General features: G+C 37.9%; 1 protein-coding gene across 6 annotated transcripts in view; it reads right to left on the reverse strand.

The window, feature by feature from the left end:
* Window positions 1-13,837, reverse strand: part of NBEA (neurobeachin) — a 546,841-nt gene that overhangs the window by 30,628 nt on the left and 502,376 nt on the right. The gene's annotated exons all lie outside the window — the stretch shown is intronic.

Genomic DNA, 13,837 nt, shown 5'->3' on the forward strand with positions numbered 1-13,837 from the left:
ATAAGTGGGCTTTGGCTTTTTATTTGCAGAGGCAATAGGATGAATTATTCAATCCCTTTAAGTGCTGTCCAATTTTAATGTATACATTTATTTGCACGGTGTCCACTCACATGCAAAGTCTGACTATTTAAACTAAATTGTACTCACATAGATACCATCATACTTTGTCTCCTCAGTGCAAAATTTATGGTTCTAGAGGGGGGATGGACCATTACTGGTCTGGCTCACATTACCACCAATAAACTCTTCAGAATTATTTGGGGGTGGGGTGGGGGAGGGAAGACGTAATTTCATGGCTAAAGCTTCCTAAGGTAGAAAATACCCACTACCTAACTTAATGTATCACGAAGAGCTGAAGTTTCTCTAACAATAGATATCACTCCTGGTGTCTTCAGCCCTCTAGGAAAAGAATATGTTAGACACTGAGAGAGTGGGAGAAATAAAGACTTTTTTATTTAAATTTTTAAAAATTTGATTGGGGGAATTAAAGACAGCTGAATTCCTTAGCTTATAGAAGAAATATGTTTTGCCTGGCCTTACTTTTGCTTCTGAAAGGTATTAAAATTATATTAGAAAGTGTTACAAAACTGAGTCAGAGTACTTGCATACCTGTAATAAAAGAACTCTCAAGTGGTATCAGGATAAATTTTAAGTCAGTGATTAATTCCACACTTTCATTGAAATAATCTGTATCTTATATTAACCCCTCTCCCTCCTTTCTTGTGAACTATATCACAAGTCTTGATGGCCTAATGTTTCTCTTGGGCAGAGGTAGATAGCATAATGGTATAATGGTGATACAAAAAGACTCTCTTGCCTGAGGGTCTAGAGTCCCAGGTTCAATCCCCTTGCACCATGATAAGCCAGGGTTGAGTAGTGCTCTGGTTAATAAATAAATAAATAAATAAATAAATAAATAAACCTAGTCTAATGTTTCTTTTAAACCAGAGCATGGCTCAGCTCTACTTTATGGTGGTGTGGAGGGTTGAAGTTGGGATTTTGTAGCCTCAGGCATGAGAGTCTCTTTGCATAACCATTATGCTAACTAACCCCCATCTTGTTTCTTATTCCAATCTTATCTTTTAGCTATCTTACTACCATATTGCCTTCCATTAACTCCTACTTCTCTGGTTAAAAAAAAAAAAAAAAAAGAGTATATCTAAACATTTTTAAAAACACCTTCACTTTTTTTTTTTTTTTTTAGATAGAGACAGATATAGAGGAAGAAAGCACAGTAGGTGGTGTAGATAGCTTAATGGTTATGCAAAGAGAGTCTCAAGCCTGAAGCTCATAAATTCCAAGTTCAATCTCCCCCCTCTGCCACCACGATAAGCCAGAGCTGAGCAGTATGCTTTGGTAAAAAAAAAAAAAGAAAAGAAAAATGATTTTGTGCCATGTAGAATTTTTCCCTTAAAATTTTTCAAATATATGGAACACACATATGCACACACCCCAAAACCCAAACACTACTTAAGGCTAATTACAAAGATGATTCAAATTTCCCAACATTTTTCATTCTTTGCATGGGTAGAGAGACCTAATGGTTCTATATTACTCATTCATAAGCCTTATTTTATTGAGTGTCTCTGGATATGTGTGATACTTACTGAACACAACAGATAATGAATGATTCCTGTTCTCTTAGAGGTTAACATTGCAGCCAGAATGTAATTCACACACATCAGCCAGATGTCACACACACTGGCATCTCATGGGCTAGACTCAACCCACAGACATGGTATACACTTGAGCAAGCCAATACTTACAGGTCAAGGTATTTTAAACAATAAATAGGACTTGGGCTTTCATAAGCAAGCAAGCAAACAAACCCAAAAGATCTGACAATACCCCATGAACATTACAGTGTAGCAACACTTATTTGGAACCAAGGCATAGGAGCCTTTTATATTTTCCACCTTTTGTGTGGCGCATGCATGCACTGCCACCTGGTTTATTTCCTCCCTGGCTCCTAAAGACTGATGCTTATGAATCCTCTAAAAGTTAAATATGCAACAGTTATTATGGTGATAAGAAACCTATCACTCTGGGGTAGTCTGAAAGGGCACTATAAACAAAATGGTAGGAGTGGGCCCAGATTGGTGGTGGGAAAATGGAAGAGTAATTGTAGCCATGTGAAAACTGTCTTGTAAATCATTATTTCTATAATAAAACATTTAAAAAGAGAGATTTATAGCTTTATGTACTAGTTGCACTTCTTGGTGAACAGGACTGCTTTTGTATGTGTGAATGTGTCATATATATACTAAAGACTAAAAATCACTTTGTTGAACCTTTATTGAGAAGTCAATATACATTTAGCATTTATCTTACTGGGGGGTTTTTGTTTGTTTGTTTTTAATTATTTTTATTTATTTATTGGATAGAGACAGCCAGAAGTTGAGAGGGAAAGGGGTGATAGAGAGGGAGAGAGACAGAGAAACACCTGCAGCCCTGCTTTACAACTCTTGAAACTAACCCCATGAAGGTAGGGACAGGGGCTTGAACCTGGGTTCTTGCACATTGTAACATGCACTTAACCAGGTGCACCACCACCTAGCCCCATATTTCTTTATTTAGTCAGGTTATAACATAATGGAAGAAAAAAATTTAAATATCTTAGGACAAGGAGAGAATTTTTACAGCAAAAGCCATTTGGATTTTTTTTTCATTTTTATTGTGATTAATAGTGGGTGAAAAGATTGTAAGATCACAGTACATATTTCTATACCATGTCCACCACAAGCCATTTGGATCTTCCCCTCCTCTCTCCATTTCTCTCTGTCCTATCCAATGACGATGACATCAATAACTACAACAATAAAACAACAAGGGCAACAAAAGTGAATAAATAAATATTAAGAGAAAAATTAGTGTTACATATTACTATGAAAAAAGCTTGGTTGCATTGTCAGGGTAAGACCAAATGATTTCGTGGGCTGTATAAAGCCTGTTCAGTGGGGGAGATAGCATAATGGTTATGCAAAGATATTCTTATGCCTAAGGCTCCAAAGTCCCAGGTTCAATCCCCTGCACCTCCATAAACTAGAGCTGAGTAGTGCTATTAGTAAATAAATATAAATTTATTTATATATAATATATATAAATCATATAACTTATTTATATATAAATCTATATAATAGATTTATATATAAATTTATACACAATATATAAATTTATATATTTAGATATAATCATATAAATATATAAAATTTTATATATAAATTATAAATAAATAGGGAGTCGGGAGGTAGTGCAGCTGGTTAAGCGCACATGGTGCAAAGCATAAGGATCCCGGTTCGAGCCAGCCACAGACTCCCCACCTGAAGGGGAGTCACTTCACAGGCAGTGAAGCAGGTCTGCAGGTGTCTGTCTTTCTTTCCCCCTTTCTGTCTCCCTTTCTCTCTAGATTTTTCTCTGTCCTATCCAACCACAGCAACAGCAGCAGCAACAACAACAACGATAATAATAACCACAACAATGATTTAAAAAAACAACAAGGTCAACAAAAAAAAGCAGGAGGGAACGGTCTCCAGGAGCAGTGGATTTGTGGTGCAGGCATGGAGCCCAAGCAACAACCCTGGAGGAAAATCAATCAATCAATCAATCAATCAATCAATCAATCAAACCCGTGGGTCAGATGTTCTCCAGCACTACTGAGGGGAAGTACTAATATAAGGACTTCTGCAGAGAAGTAAAACAAATGTGCGCTAAATGACATGTAGAGGACGAATAAATCGTAATTTTGAACAGTAGGGGTGATGTTTCACCATACATGGCACATGCCTGCTTATGCGTGACAGATTGACAGAGAACTCTCACAGAAAGAAATTTCTATTAGGGACAGATTTCTCTTTTGTCCCTTCTCTACCACCCCCCCATTGGGGGATTAGTATTTTACATTTTTTTTAACATTTATTTATTCCCTTTTGTTGCCTTGTTGTTTTATTGTTGTAGTTATTATTGTTGTTGTCATTGTTGGATAGGACTGAGAGAAATGGAGAGAAGGGGAGACAGCAGAGGAGAGATAGACACCTGCAGACCTGCTTCACTGCCTGTGAAGTGACTCCCCTGCAGGTGGGGAGACAGGGGCTCGAACCAGGATCCTTACACCGGTCCTTGTGCTTCATGCCACCTGCGCTTAACCCACTGCACTACCGCCTGACTCCCAGTGTTTTACATTTGACAGTAAATACAATAGTTTGTGCATGCATAACATTTCTCAGTTTCCCACATAACAATATAATCCCCACTGTGTCCTCTGCCATCTTTTTTGGACCTGTACTCCCCACCCCCCCCAGACACCCCAGAGTTTTTTACTTTGGTGCAATACACCAGCTCCAGTTCAGGTTCTGCTTAAGTGCTTTTTCTTCTGATTTTGTTTTTTCAACTTCTACCTGTGAATGAGAACATACCATATTCATCCTTATGTTTCTGACTTATTTCACCCTTATTGATTTTTGTCCCTTCTCTACTTTTAAATTGTTTTTAATTCCATTTAATTATTTTAAATTCCATTTATGTGTCTCTATAATCTCTGTAAAATCCTCCAGGACCTGCCTATCAAGTTGCAAAACTGCCTATATCATCCAGGTCTCCTTTTTTTTTCTTAATAATTTTCAAAAAGTTGTCTCTAGTCTTTCATTTCCCACATAAGTCAGGGCCACTGCATATGGATGGTTGTGCCACCTCTGCCCTGCACAAAGATGCCCACTTGGGGGCATAAGGGGTAAATCTACCTTAACTGAAGGAGCATCTTTGGTACTCACTCTTCTAAAGATGGCATCTTTTAAAAATTTGTACAAAGGAGCCAAATATGTTAGCCATGACTGTGACATATGCCTTATTCCTTCAACTATCTCTACCTCTTGCTTAATTGGTTTACTTTATCTTCTCTTTTTTAAGAAAATTTTATTATCACATTCCACAACTGTTACTGTGTTTATTTTTACCTTGCTTATGAAGTCTTTCATATATACATATATTTGTTTCCTCCAAGGGTTAATTTCAGTCATGTAATTTCATTCATAGAAAAGGTAGAGTTCCCTTCTGGAATGTGGTAGTAAAGTTATTTGGTTCATCTTGTCCTTCCTACAATGCAGGTAAGTTTAACCCAGATGGATTTTTTTTTCTCCTATAGAATCTATGCAATTCTATCTTCTCCTTCTACTTTTTTCTTCCACTTCTTCCTCTCCTTCTTCTTCTTCTTGTGTCAGTGTAATTTACTACTGCCTTTTGGATGAAATGCCATCAGACCTATGAGCCAGGAGAGTGAGTATGAGGAAGCTAATATGAAGGCTGTCAAATGACCTGGTTCTCCTGGTCTGTTCAGTCTCTTAACATGGTTTCCAAAAAGCCAGCAACTTAAAAAGTATAGTAGGTTATCCCACCTACAATGCAGAATATCAGACTATATCAAAATTATCAGCTACTGACAAATTTCAGAACCTTCATGAAAAAAAAAGACCAGTTGCTTTATAACACAATATAAGGGTGCACCTTCGCTTTTTCTCTTAATTCATGAATGATTTCTTTCTGCTTAAGAGTGTTTTTATAAGAAAATAATACAACTTTGAGAATTAAACAATTTGATTTATATCATCTTTTTCTCCTGCCAACTCTATTACCAAATAGAAAATAAAGTTAATGGAATTTTTTGAAGTCTGAAATAATAAGACTATTTAATAGCAGACCATATTTTAATCGATAAGCTTCTGCTTTTGCTTTATTGTTATAATAAAACAAGATCAAATAAAACATTACTTTTTAATGTTGGGAAATATGGAGAAAAATAAATCAAGTGAGTAATATCTGCACTCTTATTTCTTGCTTTATAAACATTACACTATATAAAAAATTAAAATGCCATTTTATATTCAACTGCTTTTAGCTTGTTAGTGAGACAAAAAAACAGAAGTGTTTTTTTGTTTGTTTTACCAAGTAACTGCATTAAGTTTAACCCTATGCTAACAAAATTATTAGAATAGTTAAGCAAATATTTGATAGTTTGAGAAAAAAAGAACCAAATGCGCTTTACCAATCAGACTGTAAGACAATATTTTAGGGAGTGGATTCTGATTTGTTCATTTTCTGTACTTGGTGTTTGACTCTGCTTTTTCTTCTTTAGTAGAAATCTAAAAACAGATATTAAAGGAGACAGCTCCTTCATATTCCCATTTCCTCTCTGGATTGACGACTTATGAACATGATATTATAGAATTGACTTAAAAGCTAGAACAAAAACAAGTACAGGGGCTGAGAATATAGCATAGTGATTTACAGCATTTTACATTAAAACTTTCATGACTAAGACACCAAAGGTCCTAGGTTCACTCCCCAGCACCACCATAAGCCAGAGCTGAGCAAAGCTCTGGTAGCAAACAACACAAGTACAATTTCCTCTGGATAGAAAAATGTTCGTTTTGAACTTTTTTTCCTTCCTTCAAGTTAGTTCAGTGCCATTTCTGTATCAATGAATTTCTCTGTGTAGAATAAAAGCTCAGCTCAGGGGGCTGGGAGATGGCATAAGGATTACATAAACAACTTTCATGCTTCAGGCACCTAAGTCCTGGTATCAATCCCCAGCAGCACTATATACCAATATATACCAGAGCTGAATAGTGCTCTGGTAATAAATAAGAAAATAAATAAATAAAACGACATTATCTTTTATTATTATTAAAAAACAAAACTCATTGTCTTATTTTTTAAAAAAGAACTAAACTTAGGTACAAAAGGAAGGTTTATTTTATCGCAGTAGGGAGTGGAGATTCTACCTTGTTTTTTTTTTTTTTTTTTTTTTTTTAAACCATAGTGCTGCTGAGCTCTGGCTTAATGTGGTGCACAGGATTAAACCTGGGACCGCTGAGCCTCAGGCATGAGAGAGAGTCTGTCGGCATAACCATTATGCTATCTCAGCTGCCCATCTCGATGCCTTAAATAAGATCACTGACCCTAGAGCTGCGATTATCTAAGGGGGAACAGATGGTTGAGGCGGACAACCTTTCAGTCCCCTGGAAGACTGACCTCCACGAACCACATCCTTGGCATCTGCTTCCTACTGGGTTCAGACAATGAGAATACTGGACTGGAGACTAGAAGACAAACTATTTGTTAATTTTTTTGTTCTTCATTTATGTTGGATAGAGAGAGAGACAGAAATTGAGAGAGGAAGGGGGAGACAGAGATTGAGAAAGACAGAGAGACACCTGACACCTGCTTCACTACTCACAGAGCTTCCCTCTGCAGGTGGGGGCTAGTGCCTTGAACTGGGGTCCTTGTGCATTGTAATGTGTGCGCTTAGCCAAGTGTGCCACCACTCAGCCCCCAAACTATTATATGATCCTTCCTTCAGGTCCCAATTTGGCTATGGCTGGGTAGCATTCCTCTGCCTAAGGCAGGGGAGGGAAACCTTTTGTCTATCAAGGACCATTTGGATATTTATAAGATCATCTACAGGCCATGCAAAATTATCAACTTAAAAATTAGAACCTAATGTTGCTATAAGAAAATTCCAGTTGGCAGGGGGTGAAGGTGTTCCCCACCTCAGACATAAAGACACAGCTCCTATGGGTAAACCAACTTCCCAAGTTACAACATAGTCCACATTCTGTTAGTGGTCACCAGCCTTTGTATCCTTAGGCCAATGGGGTGTTGCCTCCTTATGATCTGGATGCCTCAAGTTGTCAATTTATTAATATTTTATCATAAAGTTTTGTAAATAGGGTCTTTGTTGGGCTTTCTCCATTATATCTTTAAAAAAAAATAATGGGGTCTTCTTTTTCCCCACACTTTCTCTCACACTTTGTCCTTTCTTTTCTTTTTAAAAAATATTTATTTATTTATTCCCTTTTGTTGACCTTGTTGTTTTATTGTTGTAGTTTTTATTGATGTTGTCATTGTTGGATAGAAAAGAGAGAAATGGGGAGGGGAAGACAGAGAGGGGGAGAGAAAGACAGACACCTGCAGACCTGCTTCACCACTTGTGAAGTGACTCCCTTGCAAGTGGGGAGCCGAAGCTTGAACCGGGATCCTTACACTGGTCCTTGTGCTTGGCACCACGTGAGCTTAACCCGCTGTGCTACCGCCCAGCTCCCTCACTTTGTCCTTTCTAATGTATAACATTCTCACAGGTGTAAAGTGGTATCTCGTTATTGTCTTTATTTGCATTTCTCTAATAATCAGTAACTTTCAAGATTTTTTCCATGCCTGTTGGCCCTCTGGATTTCTTCTTTTATAATTTTTTCCTTTCCTCATTTTTTTAATGTTTTGTTGTTGTTGCTGAGTTTTGTGAGCTTTTTATATATTCTGGTGATTAGCCCTTTCATATATAAATTGTAAAGATCCCCCATCATGGTAGGACATACATCTTTCTGTTTTGGTCATTTCTTAGGCTGTAAAAACCTTTCAGTTTTTGTTGTAGCCCAATTGATTTATTTTCCTTACTGTTGGGCTGAAACGCTTCTACACTGTTAATAGGTATGTAAATTATTTCAACTCTTGTGAAAAAAGCAGTCTGGGAGTTCCTCAAAACACTAGAAATGAATCTACTCTATGACTCAGTAGTTCCTTTCTTAAGTATATGTCCAAAGAACACAGAAACATATCTCTGAAGAGATCTATGTACACTCTATATCTGCGTTCATAGCAGCACAGCTGTAATAGCCCAAAAGCTGAAAGTAACCCAGATGTCCAAGGACAGACAAGTGGTTGACAAAGTTGTGGTATATGGACACATTGCAGAACTACTCAGCTGTAAGAAATATTCAAATATTCTCCTTTTACAGATCCTGTATGGAATGGTTAGAAATAGAAGGATGAATTCTGGATGTCCTCTTATAGGTAGTACTTAAGAAGCAAGGCAAGAAACTTAGACTGGTGAGCTGTATTGTGGCAAAGCAAAGGTTCTGCACAATGGTGAAAGGGGCACTGGGGAACAGGAGAAGAAGTTATTGGGTACCCAGGGCAGGAGGTGAAGAGAGACTTGGCTTGGTGATGGAAGAGGTGAACAAACACCTGCCATGGAAAAATAAGATATACTCATCCACCAATTGTGCTATGAACCATTATTTTATACAAACATACGTTACTCTTTAGACACCAATAAAATGACTTGTAAAAATTAATGAGGTAATAATATCTGATCTAAAACATAAAATATACTACCTTATCCACTAAAAAAAAAAAATCAAATTACCCCATAGGTCCTTGCCCTCAATGTGGAACAACAACAGTAGAGAATGTTCCATCCTCCGAAGGGAGGCTGGACAACATATTCTATCTATCACCTAGGAAGATGGGTCCTGAAATTGGAGCAGCTTGGAATGTTCCTGCTCATGATCACAGAATGTGAGTTCAGATCTACAGGAATGCAGAGGTTACATAGGCTCCTAAACTGAATATGAGCCCCAGATCGGATCAAATCGATGGGGTTTATAGTCAACAATATTTATACACCTTTCCCATATTTGGGAGCTACTCTCTTCCCTGATCCAGCTTTCTGGTCCTTTTTTTCAGCATGACATTAACTCCTCAGATAATAACTTGGGTCCACCTGTATATCAGATGTCAGGCTCTAGCTATCTTCAAAACAGAAAAACCCTAAACACTTCATCTGCACTATTGCAGCCTTAGGTCCATGATTATTCAACAATTTGTTTAGCTCTCTCTCTATATATAGCTTTATATCTTAACTCTTCTTTCAGCCACCAGGTTCCAGATGCTGATGCCAACCAGACTTCCCTGGGCAGAGGACTTCACCTATGTGTCCTGGAGCCCCGCTTCCCCAGAACCCTACCCCACTGGGGAAAGAGAGAGACAGACTGGGAGTATGGATTGACCTGCCAATGCCCATGTTCAGCGGGAAAGCAATTATAGAAGCCAGACCTTCCACCTTCTACACCCTATAATGACCCTGGGTCCATACTCCCAGCAGGATAAAGAATAGGAAAGCTATCAGGGGAGGGGATGGGATATGGAGTTCTGATGGTGGGAACTGTGTGGAGTTGTACCCCTCTTATCCTATGGTTTTTGTCAGTGTTTTCTTTATATAAATAAAAATTTAAAAAAATCAAATTATCTTTTAATGAAAAATCAAAGGACCTTTTAATAGGCAATTAATACATGCTTTCAATAGATTAAAAACTGCAATACTGAAAAAAGTAACTATTAACTATTTGATCTTTAAACTTTTCCTGAAAGGAGACTGGATTTTTTTTTAAATTAGTGGTTTAACATTATTTTCCAAAATCATGAGATTTCAGGTGCATTTGCATACCCACACATGACGTCTATGTCACTATACCCCCATCCCCCGCCCCCACCACACACACAAAGGCTCTCTGGCCTCCCCAACAACCACCCCTCCATCACCATTTCAATTCACATACTATACATGAGACAGCCTGCTGATCTTTCCTTTCACCTTTCTTTTTTCCTTTCTTCACTCTTTCTTTCTTTCCTTCTCTTTTTGCTAGCTTGTTTGCTATAGTCATCTATAGCAGTGAAACTATGAGGCATCTGCCCATTACCTATTTCACTCAGCATAATCATTCCATCTATTGTAATCCCAATGATACAATATTATCTTTTTTGATTGCAGGCTACTGCCTTATTGTAAATATCCTTAACTTCTTTCTCCAGTCTTCTGTTATTGAATATTTAGGTTATTCCCACACTTTAGCTATTGTAAATAATGCAGCTATAAACATTGGGTACATATATCTTCCTGAATTTATGCTTCTGTGTCCTTTGAATATATGACTGGGAATGAATGATATTGCTTGATTATAGGGTATTTCCATGAAGTAAGTATAAGTATACTATACTATGGGAGAATTGGTTAATGGGTACAGAGTTTCCATTTTTCAATTTTTTTAATTGAGGGGGTTAATGCTTCACAGTGCAATTACTGACATATGCATACAATTTCATTATGCAAGAGGCCCCCAAAGTTTTCTTCTTTTTAAAAATATTTTACTTATTTATTTATTCCCTTTTGTTGCCTTCGTTTTATTGTTGTGGTTATTATTGTTGTCGTCATTGTTGTATTGGACAGGAGAAATGGAGAGAGGAGGAGAAGACAGAGATGGGGAGAGAAAGGTAGACACCTGTAGACCTGCTTCACCGCTGGTGAAGCAACTCCCCTGCAGGTGGAGAGCCGGGGGCATGAGCCAGGAACCTTATGCTGGTCTTTGTGTTTCGCGCCACAAGTGCTTAACCTGTTGCCTGACTCACCAAAGTTTTCTTCTTTTCCTCTTTTCCCCTCCCTCCCTAGAGTCCTTTGCTTTGGTGCACTACAGAATATCCAGGCCATGTTTCACTTTGTGTTCTCCCTCCCCATCCCTAAGTCCTGCTGATAAGTGAGATAATTTGGTACTCGTCTTTCTCTTTTTGGCTTACCTCAACATCATGTCCTTGATGCCACCTCATTGTTTTTAACAGCTGAGTAGTATTCCATTTTCCATTGTGTATATATACCACAAGTTCTGGCAATTAGTTGTCCAAAGTCCAATGTCAATGTATTTAACATTGCTGAATTCTACAGTTAAAAGTATATATCTTGAGTTCATAGACTTAAAATTACGAAATGAAAACTAATGGGCACAGACCCATTAACCAATTCCCTACTTATCCCTCTGCCCAGACCCTGGAAAGCACACTTTTATTTTTCTAATTTTGACTATGTGGAATTATACAGTATTTGTTTTACAATGATTGGCTTACTTCACTTAGCTTAATGTCCTAAAGGCTCGTTCATATTGTATTATTTGACAGGATTTCCTTCTTTGTAAGGCTAAACATTAATCTTTTATATGTACATTTTGCTTACCTATTTATTTATTGATAGATCTTGACTCATTTTCACTCTATTCTATTTACAACATGGCTATAGTGAATAATGTTGCAGTGAACCTAGAAGTACTTCTTCAAGATCCTACTTACAGTTCTCATAGTTATGTTTCCAGATATGAAACTTCTGGATCATGTGAGAGCTCTGATTACTTTTTTTTTTTTTTTTTTTTTTTGCCATCAGGCTTATTGCTGGGCCTCAGTGCCAACAATATGAGTCCACTGCTCACAGTGGCCATTTCCCCCCCTTTTTCCCTTCTATTTTTATTTGAAAGGACAGAGAGAAACTGAGAGGGGGAGGGGAGATAGAGAAGGAGTGAGAATGACAGACAACTGCTGACATGCTTCACCACTTGTAAAGCTTCCTCCTCCTGTAGAGGAGTAGGGGACTCAAACCCAGATCCTTGTGCATGGTAACAATAACATATGCACTCAGTCTCATGTGCCACTGCCCGGCCCCAATTACATTTTTTAAAGGAACTGCATACTATTTCCCATAGGGGATGCACCATTTCCCTCCAACTCAACAAGGTACAATGGTTGGAAATTTATGCTATCCTTGTCAATAGTTGCTATATTTTTGTTGTACTTTTCTCTTTTTTAACTAAAAGTAATAATTTAATGAGTATGAAATATCTCATTGTAGTTTTGATTTGCATTTTCTAGTCATTCGTGGTGCTAAAAATTTTAAACTGTGTTTGTTGATTACTTATATTCCTGCTTTTGTATATAAGCACATAACCCCTTTGAGAGAGTCTGAGTAAAAATTCTAATTCATGCAAAGAGAAAAATGTTGACTAGGTTTTGCTTTACCTTTTTGTAAAAGTGACTGAAATATTTTTTTGACTTTTTTTCATCTTTATTTATTTATTAGAGACAGCCGGAAATTGAGAAGGAAGGGGGTAATATAGGAAGGGAGAGAGACAGAGAGATACCTGCAGCCCTGCTTAACCATTCGCAAAGCTTTCCCCTTGGAAGTGGGGACTAGGGGCTCGAACTTGGGTCCTGGTGCACTATAAGGTATGCTCAACCAGGTGCGCCACCGCCCAGCCCCCTGAAATATATTTTTAAGGAAGCAAAAGACATTTCTATTGTAGATTTATAGTACTAGGGGGATAATAACTATTAAATGTTTCTTGAGAGAGACTGTGGAGTTTCTTTGCAGTCTATACTTGTCGAGAATAAAACAAAAATATTCTCTTCTGAATGACTTGGAGTCTTAAGACTGGTTGGTCTAGCTGGAAATGAGGTTTTAGCAAATGACTTCTTTTCATATTCTTCCAAGACTGGGGACTTAACTCACTTTCGAGTTAGTCATTAAATAAGAAAGCGAGTGGAAAAGCAATCCAGAAACACTGACTATGTAAAAAGAATCAGTATATTCAAATTCCTCCTGGTTGAGAAAGTTTATGTAGAGCAAAGTCTAAGTTGGGTGAGTCAGTAGATAGAAGAGGTGAAGGGGAGTAAGTTCACTGGGAGGTGATGGTAGAAAAGAGCAATCAGAAGTGTCGGTACAGGGGGCCAAGCAGGAGCACGGCCAGTTAAGCTCACATGGCACGAAGCACAAGGACTGGCATAAGGATCCCGGTTCGACTCCTGGTTCCCCACTTGCAGAGGGGTTGCTTCACAAGTGGCGAAGCAGGTCTGCAGCTGTCTATTTTTCTCTCCTCTTTTCTTTCTTCTCCTCCTCTCTGGGTTTCTCTCTGTCCTATCTAACAACAACAGCAATGGCAACAATAACATTAACAACAACAAAAAGGGCAACAACAAAAAAGGGGGGAGAATGGCTTCCAGAAGCAGTGGATTCATAGTGCAGACAATGAGCCCCAGCAATAACCCTGGAGGCAAAAAAAGAAGTAGCAGCACAGGTGGTGACTTTTTATTTTAACTGTATGAAATAAGCTAGCTTGGAGGGTCAGATCCCAAAAAGAGGGAGCAAAATAAAAAGAAAGAAAGGAAGGAAGGAAGAACATAATGAAAGCTGAAATAC

Source organism: Erinaceus europaeus, chromosome 5, assembly GCF_950295315.1.
Source record: "Erinaceus europaeus chromosome 5, mEriEur2.1, whole genome shotgun sequence".
NCBI classification, from domain to species: Eukaryota; Metazoa; Chordata; class Mammalia; order Eulipotyphla; family Erinaceidae; genus Erinaceus; species Erinaceus europaeus.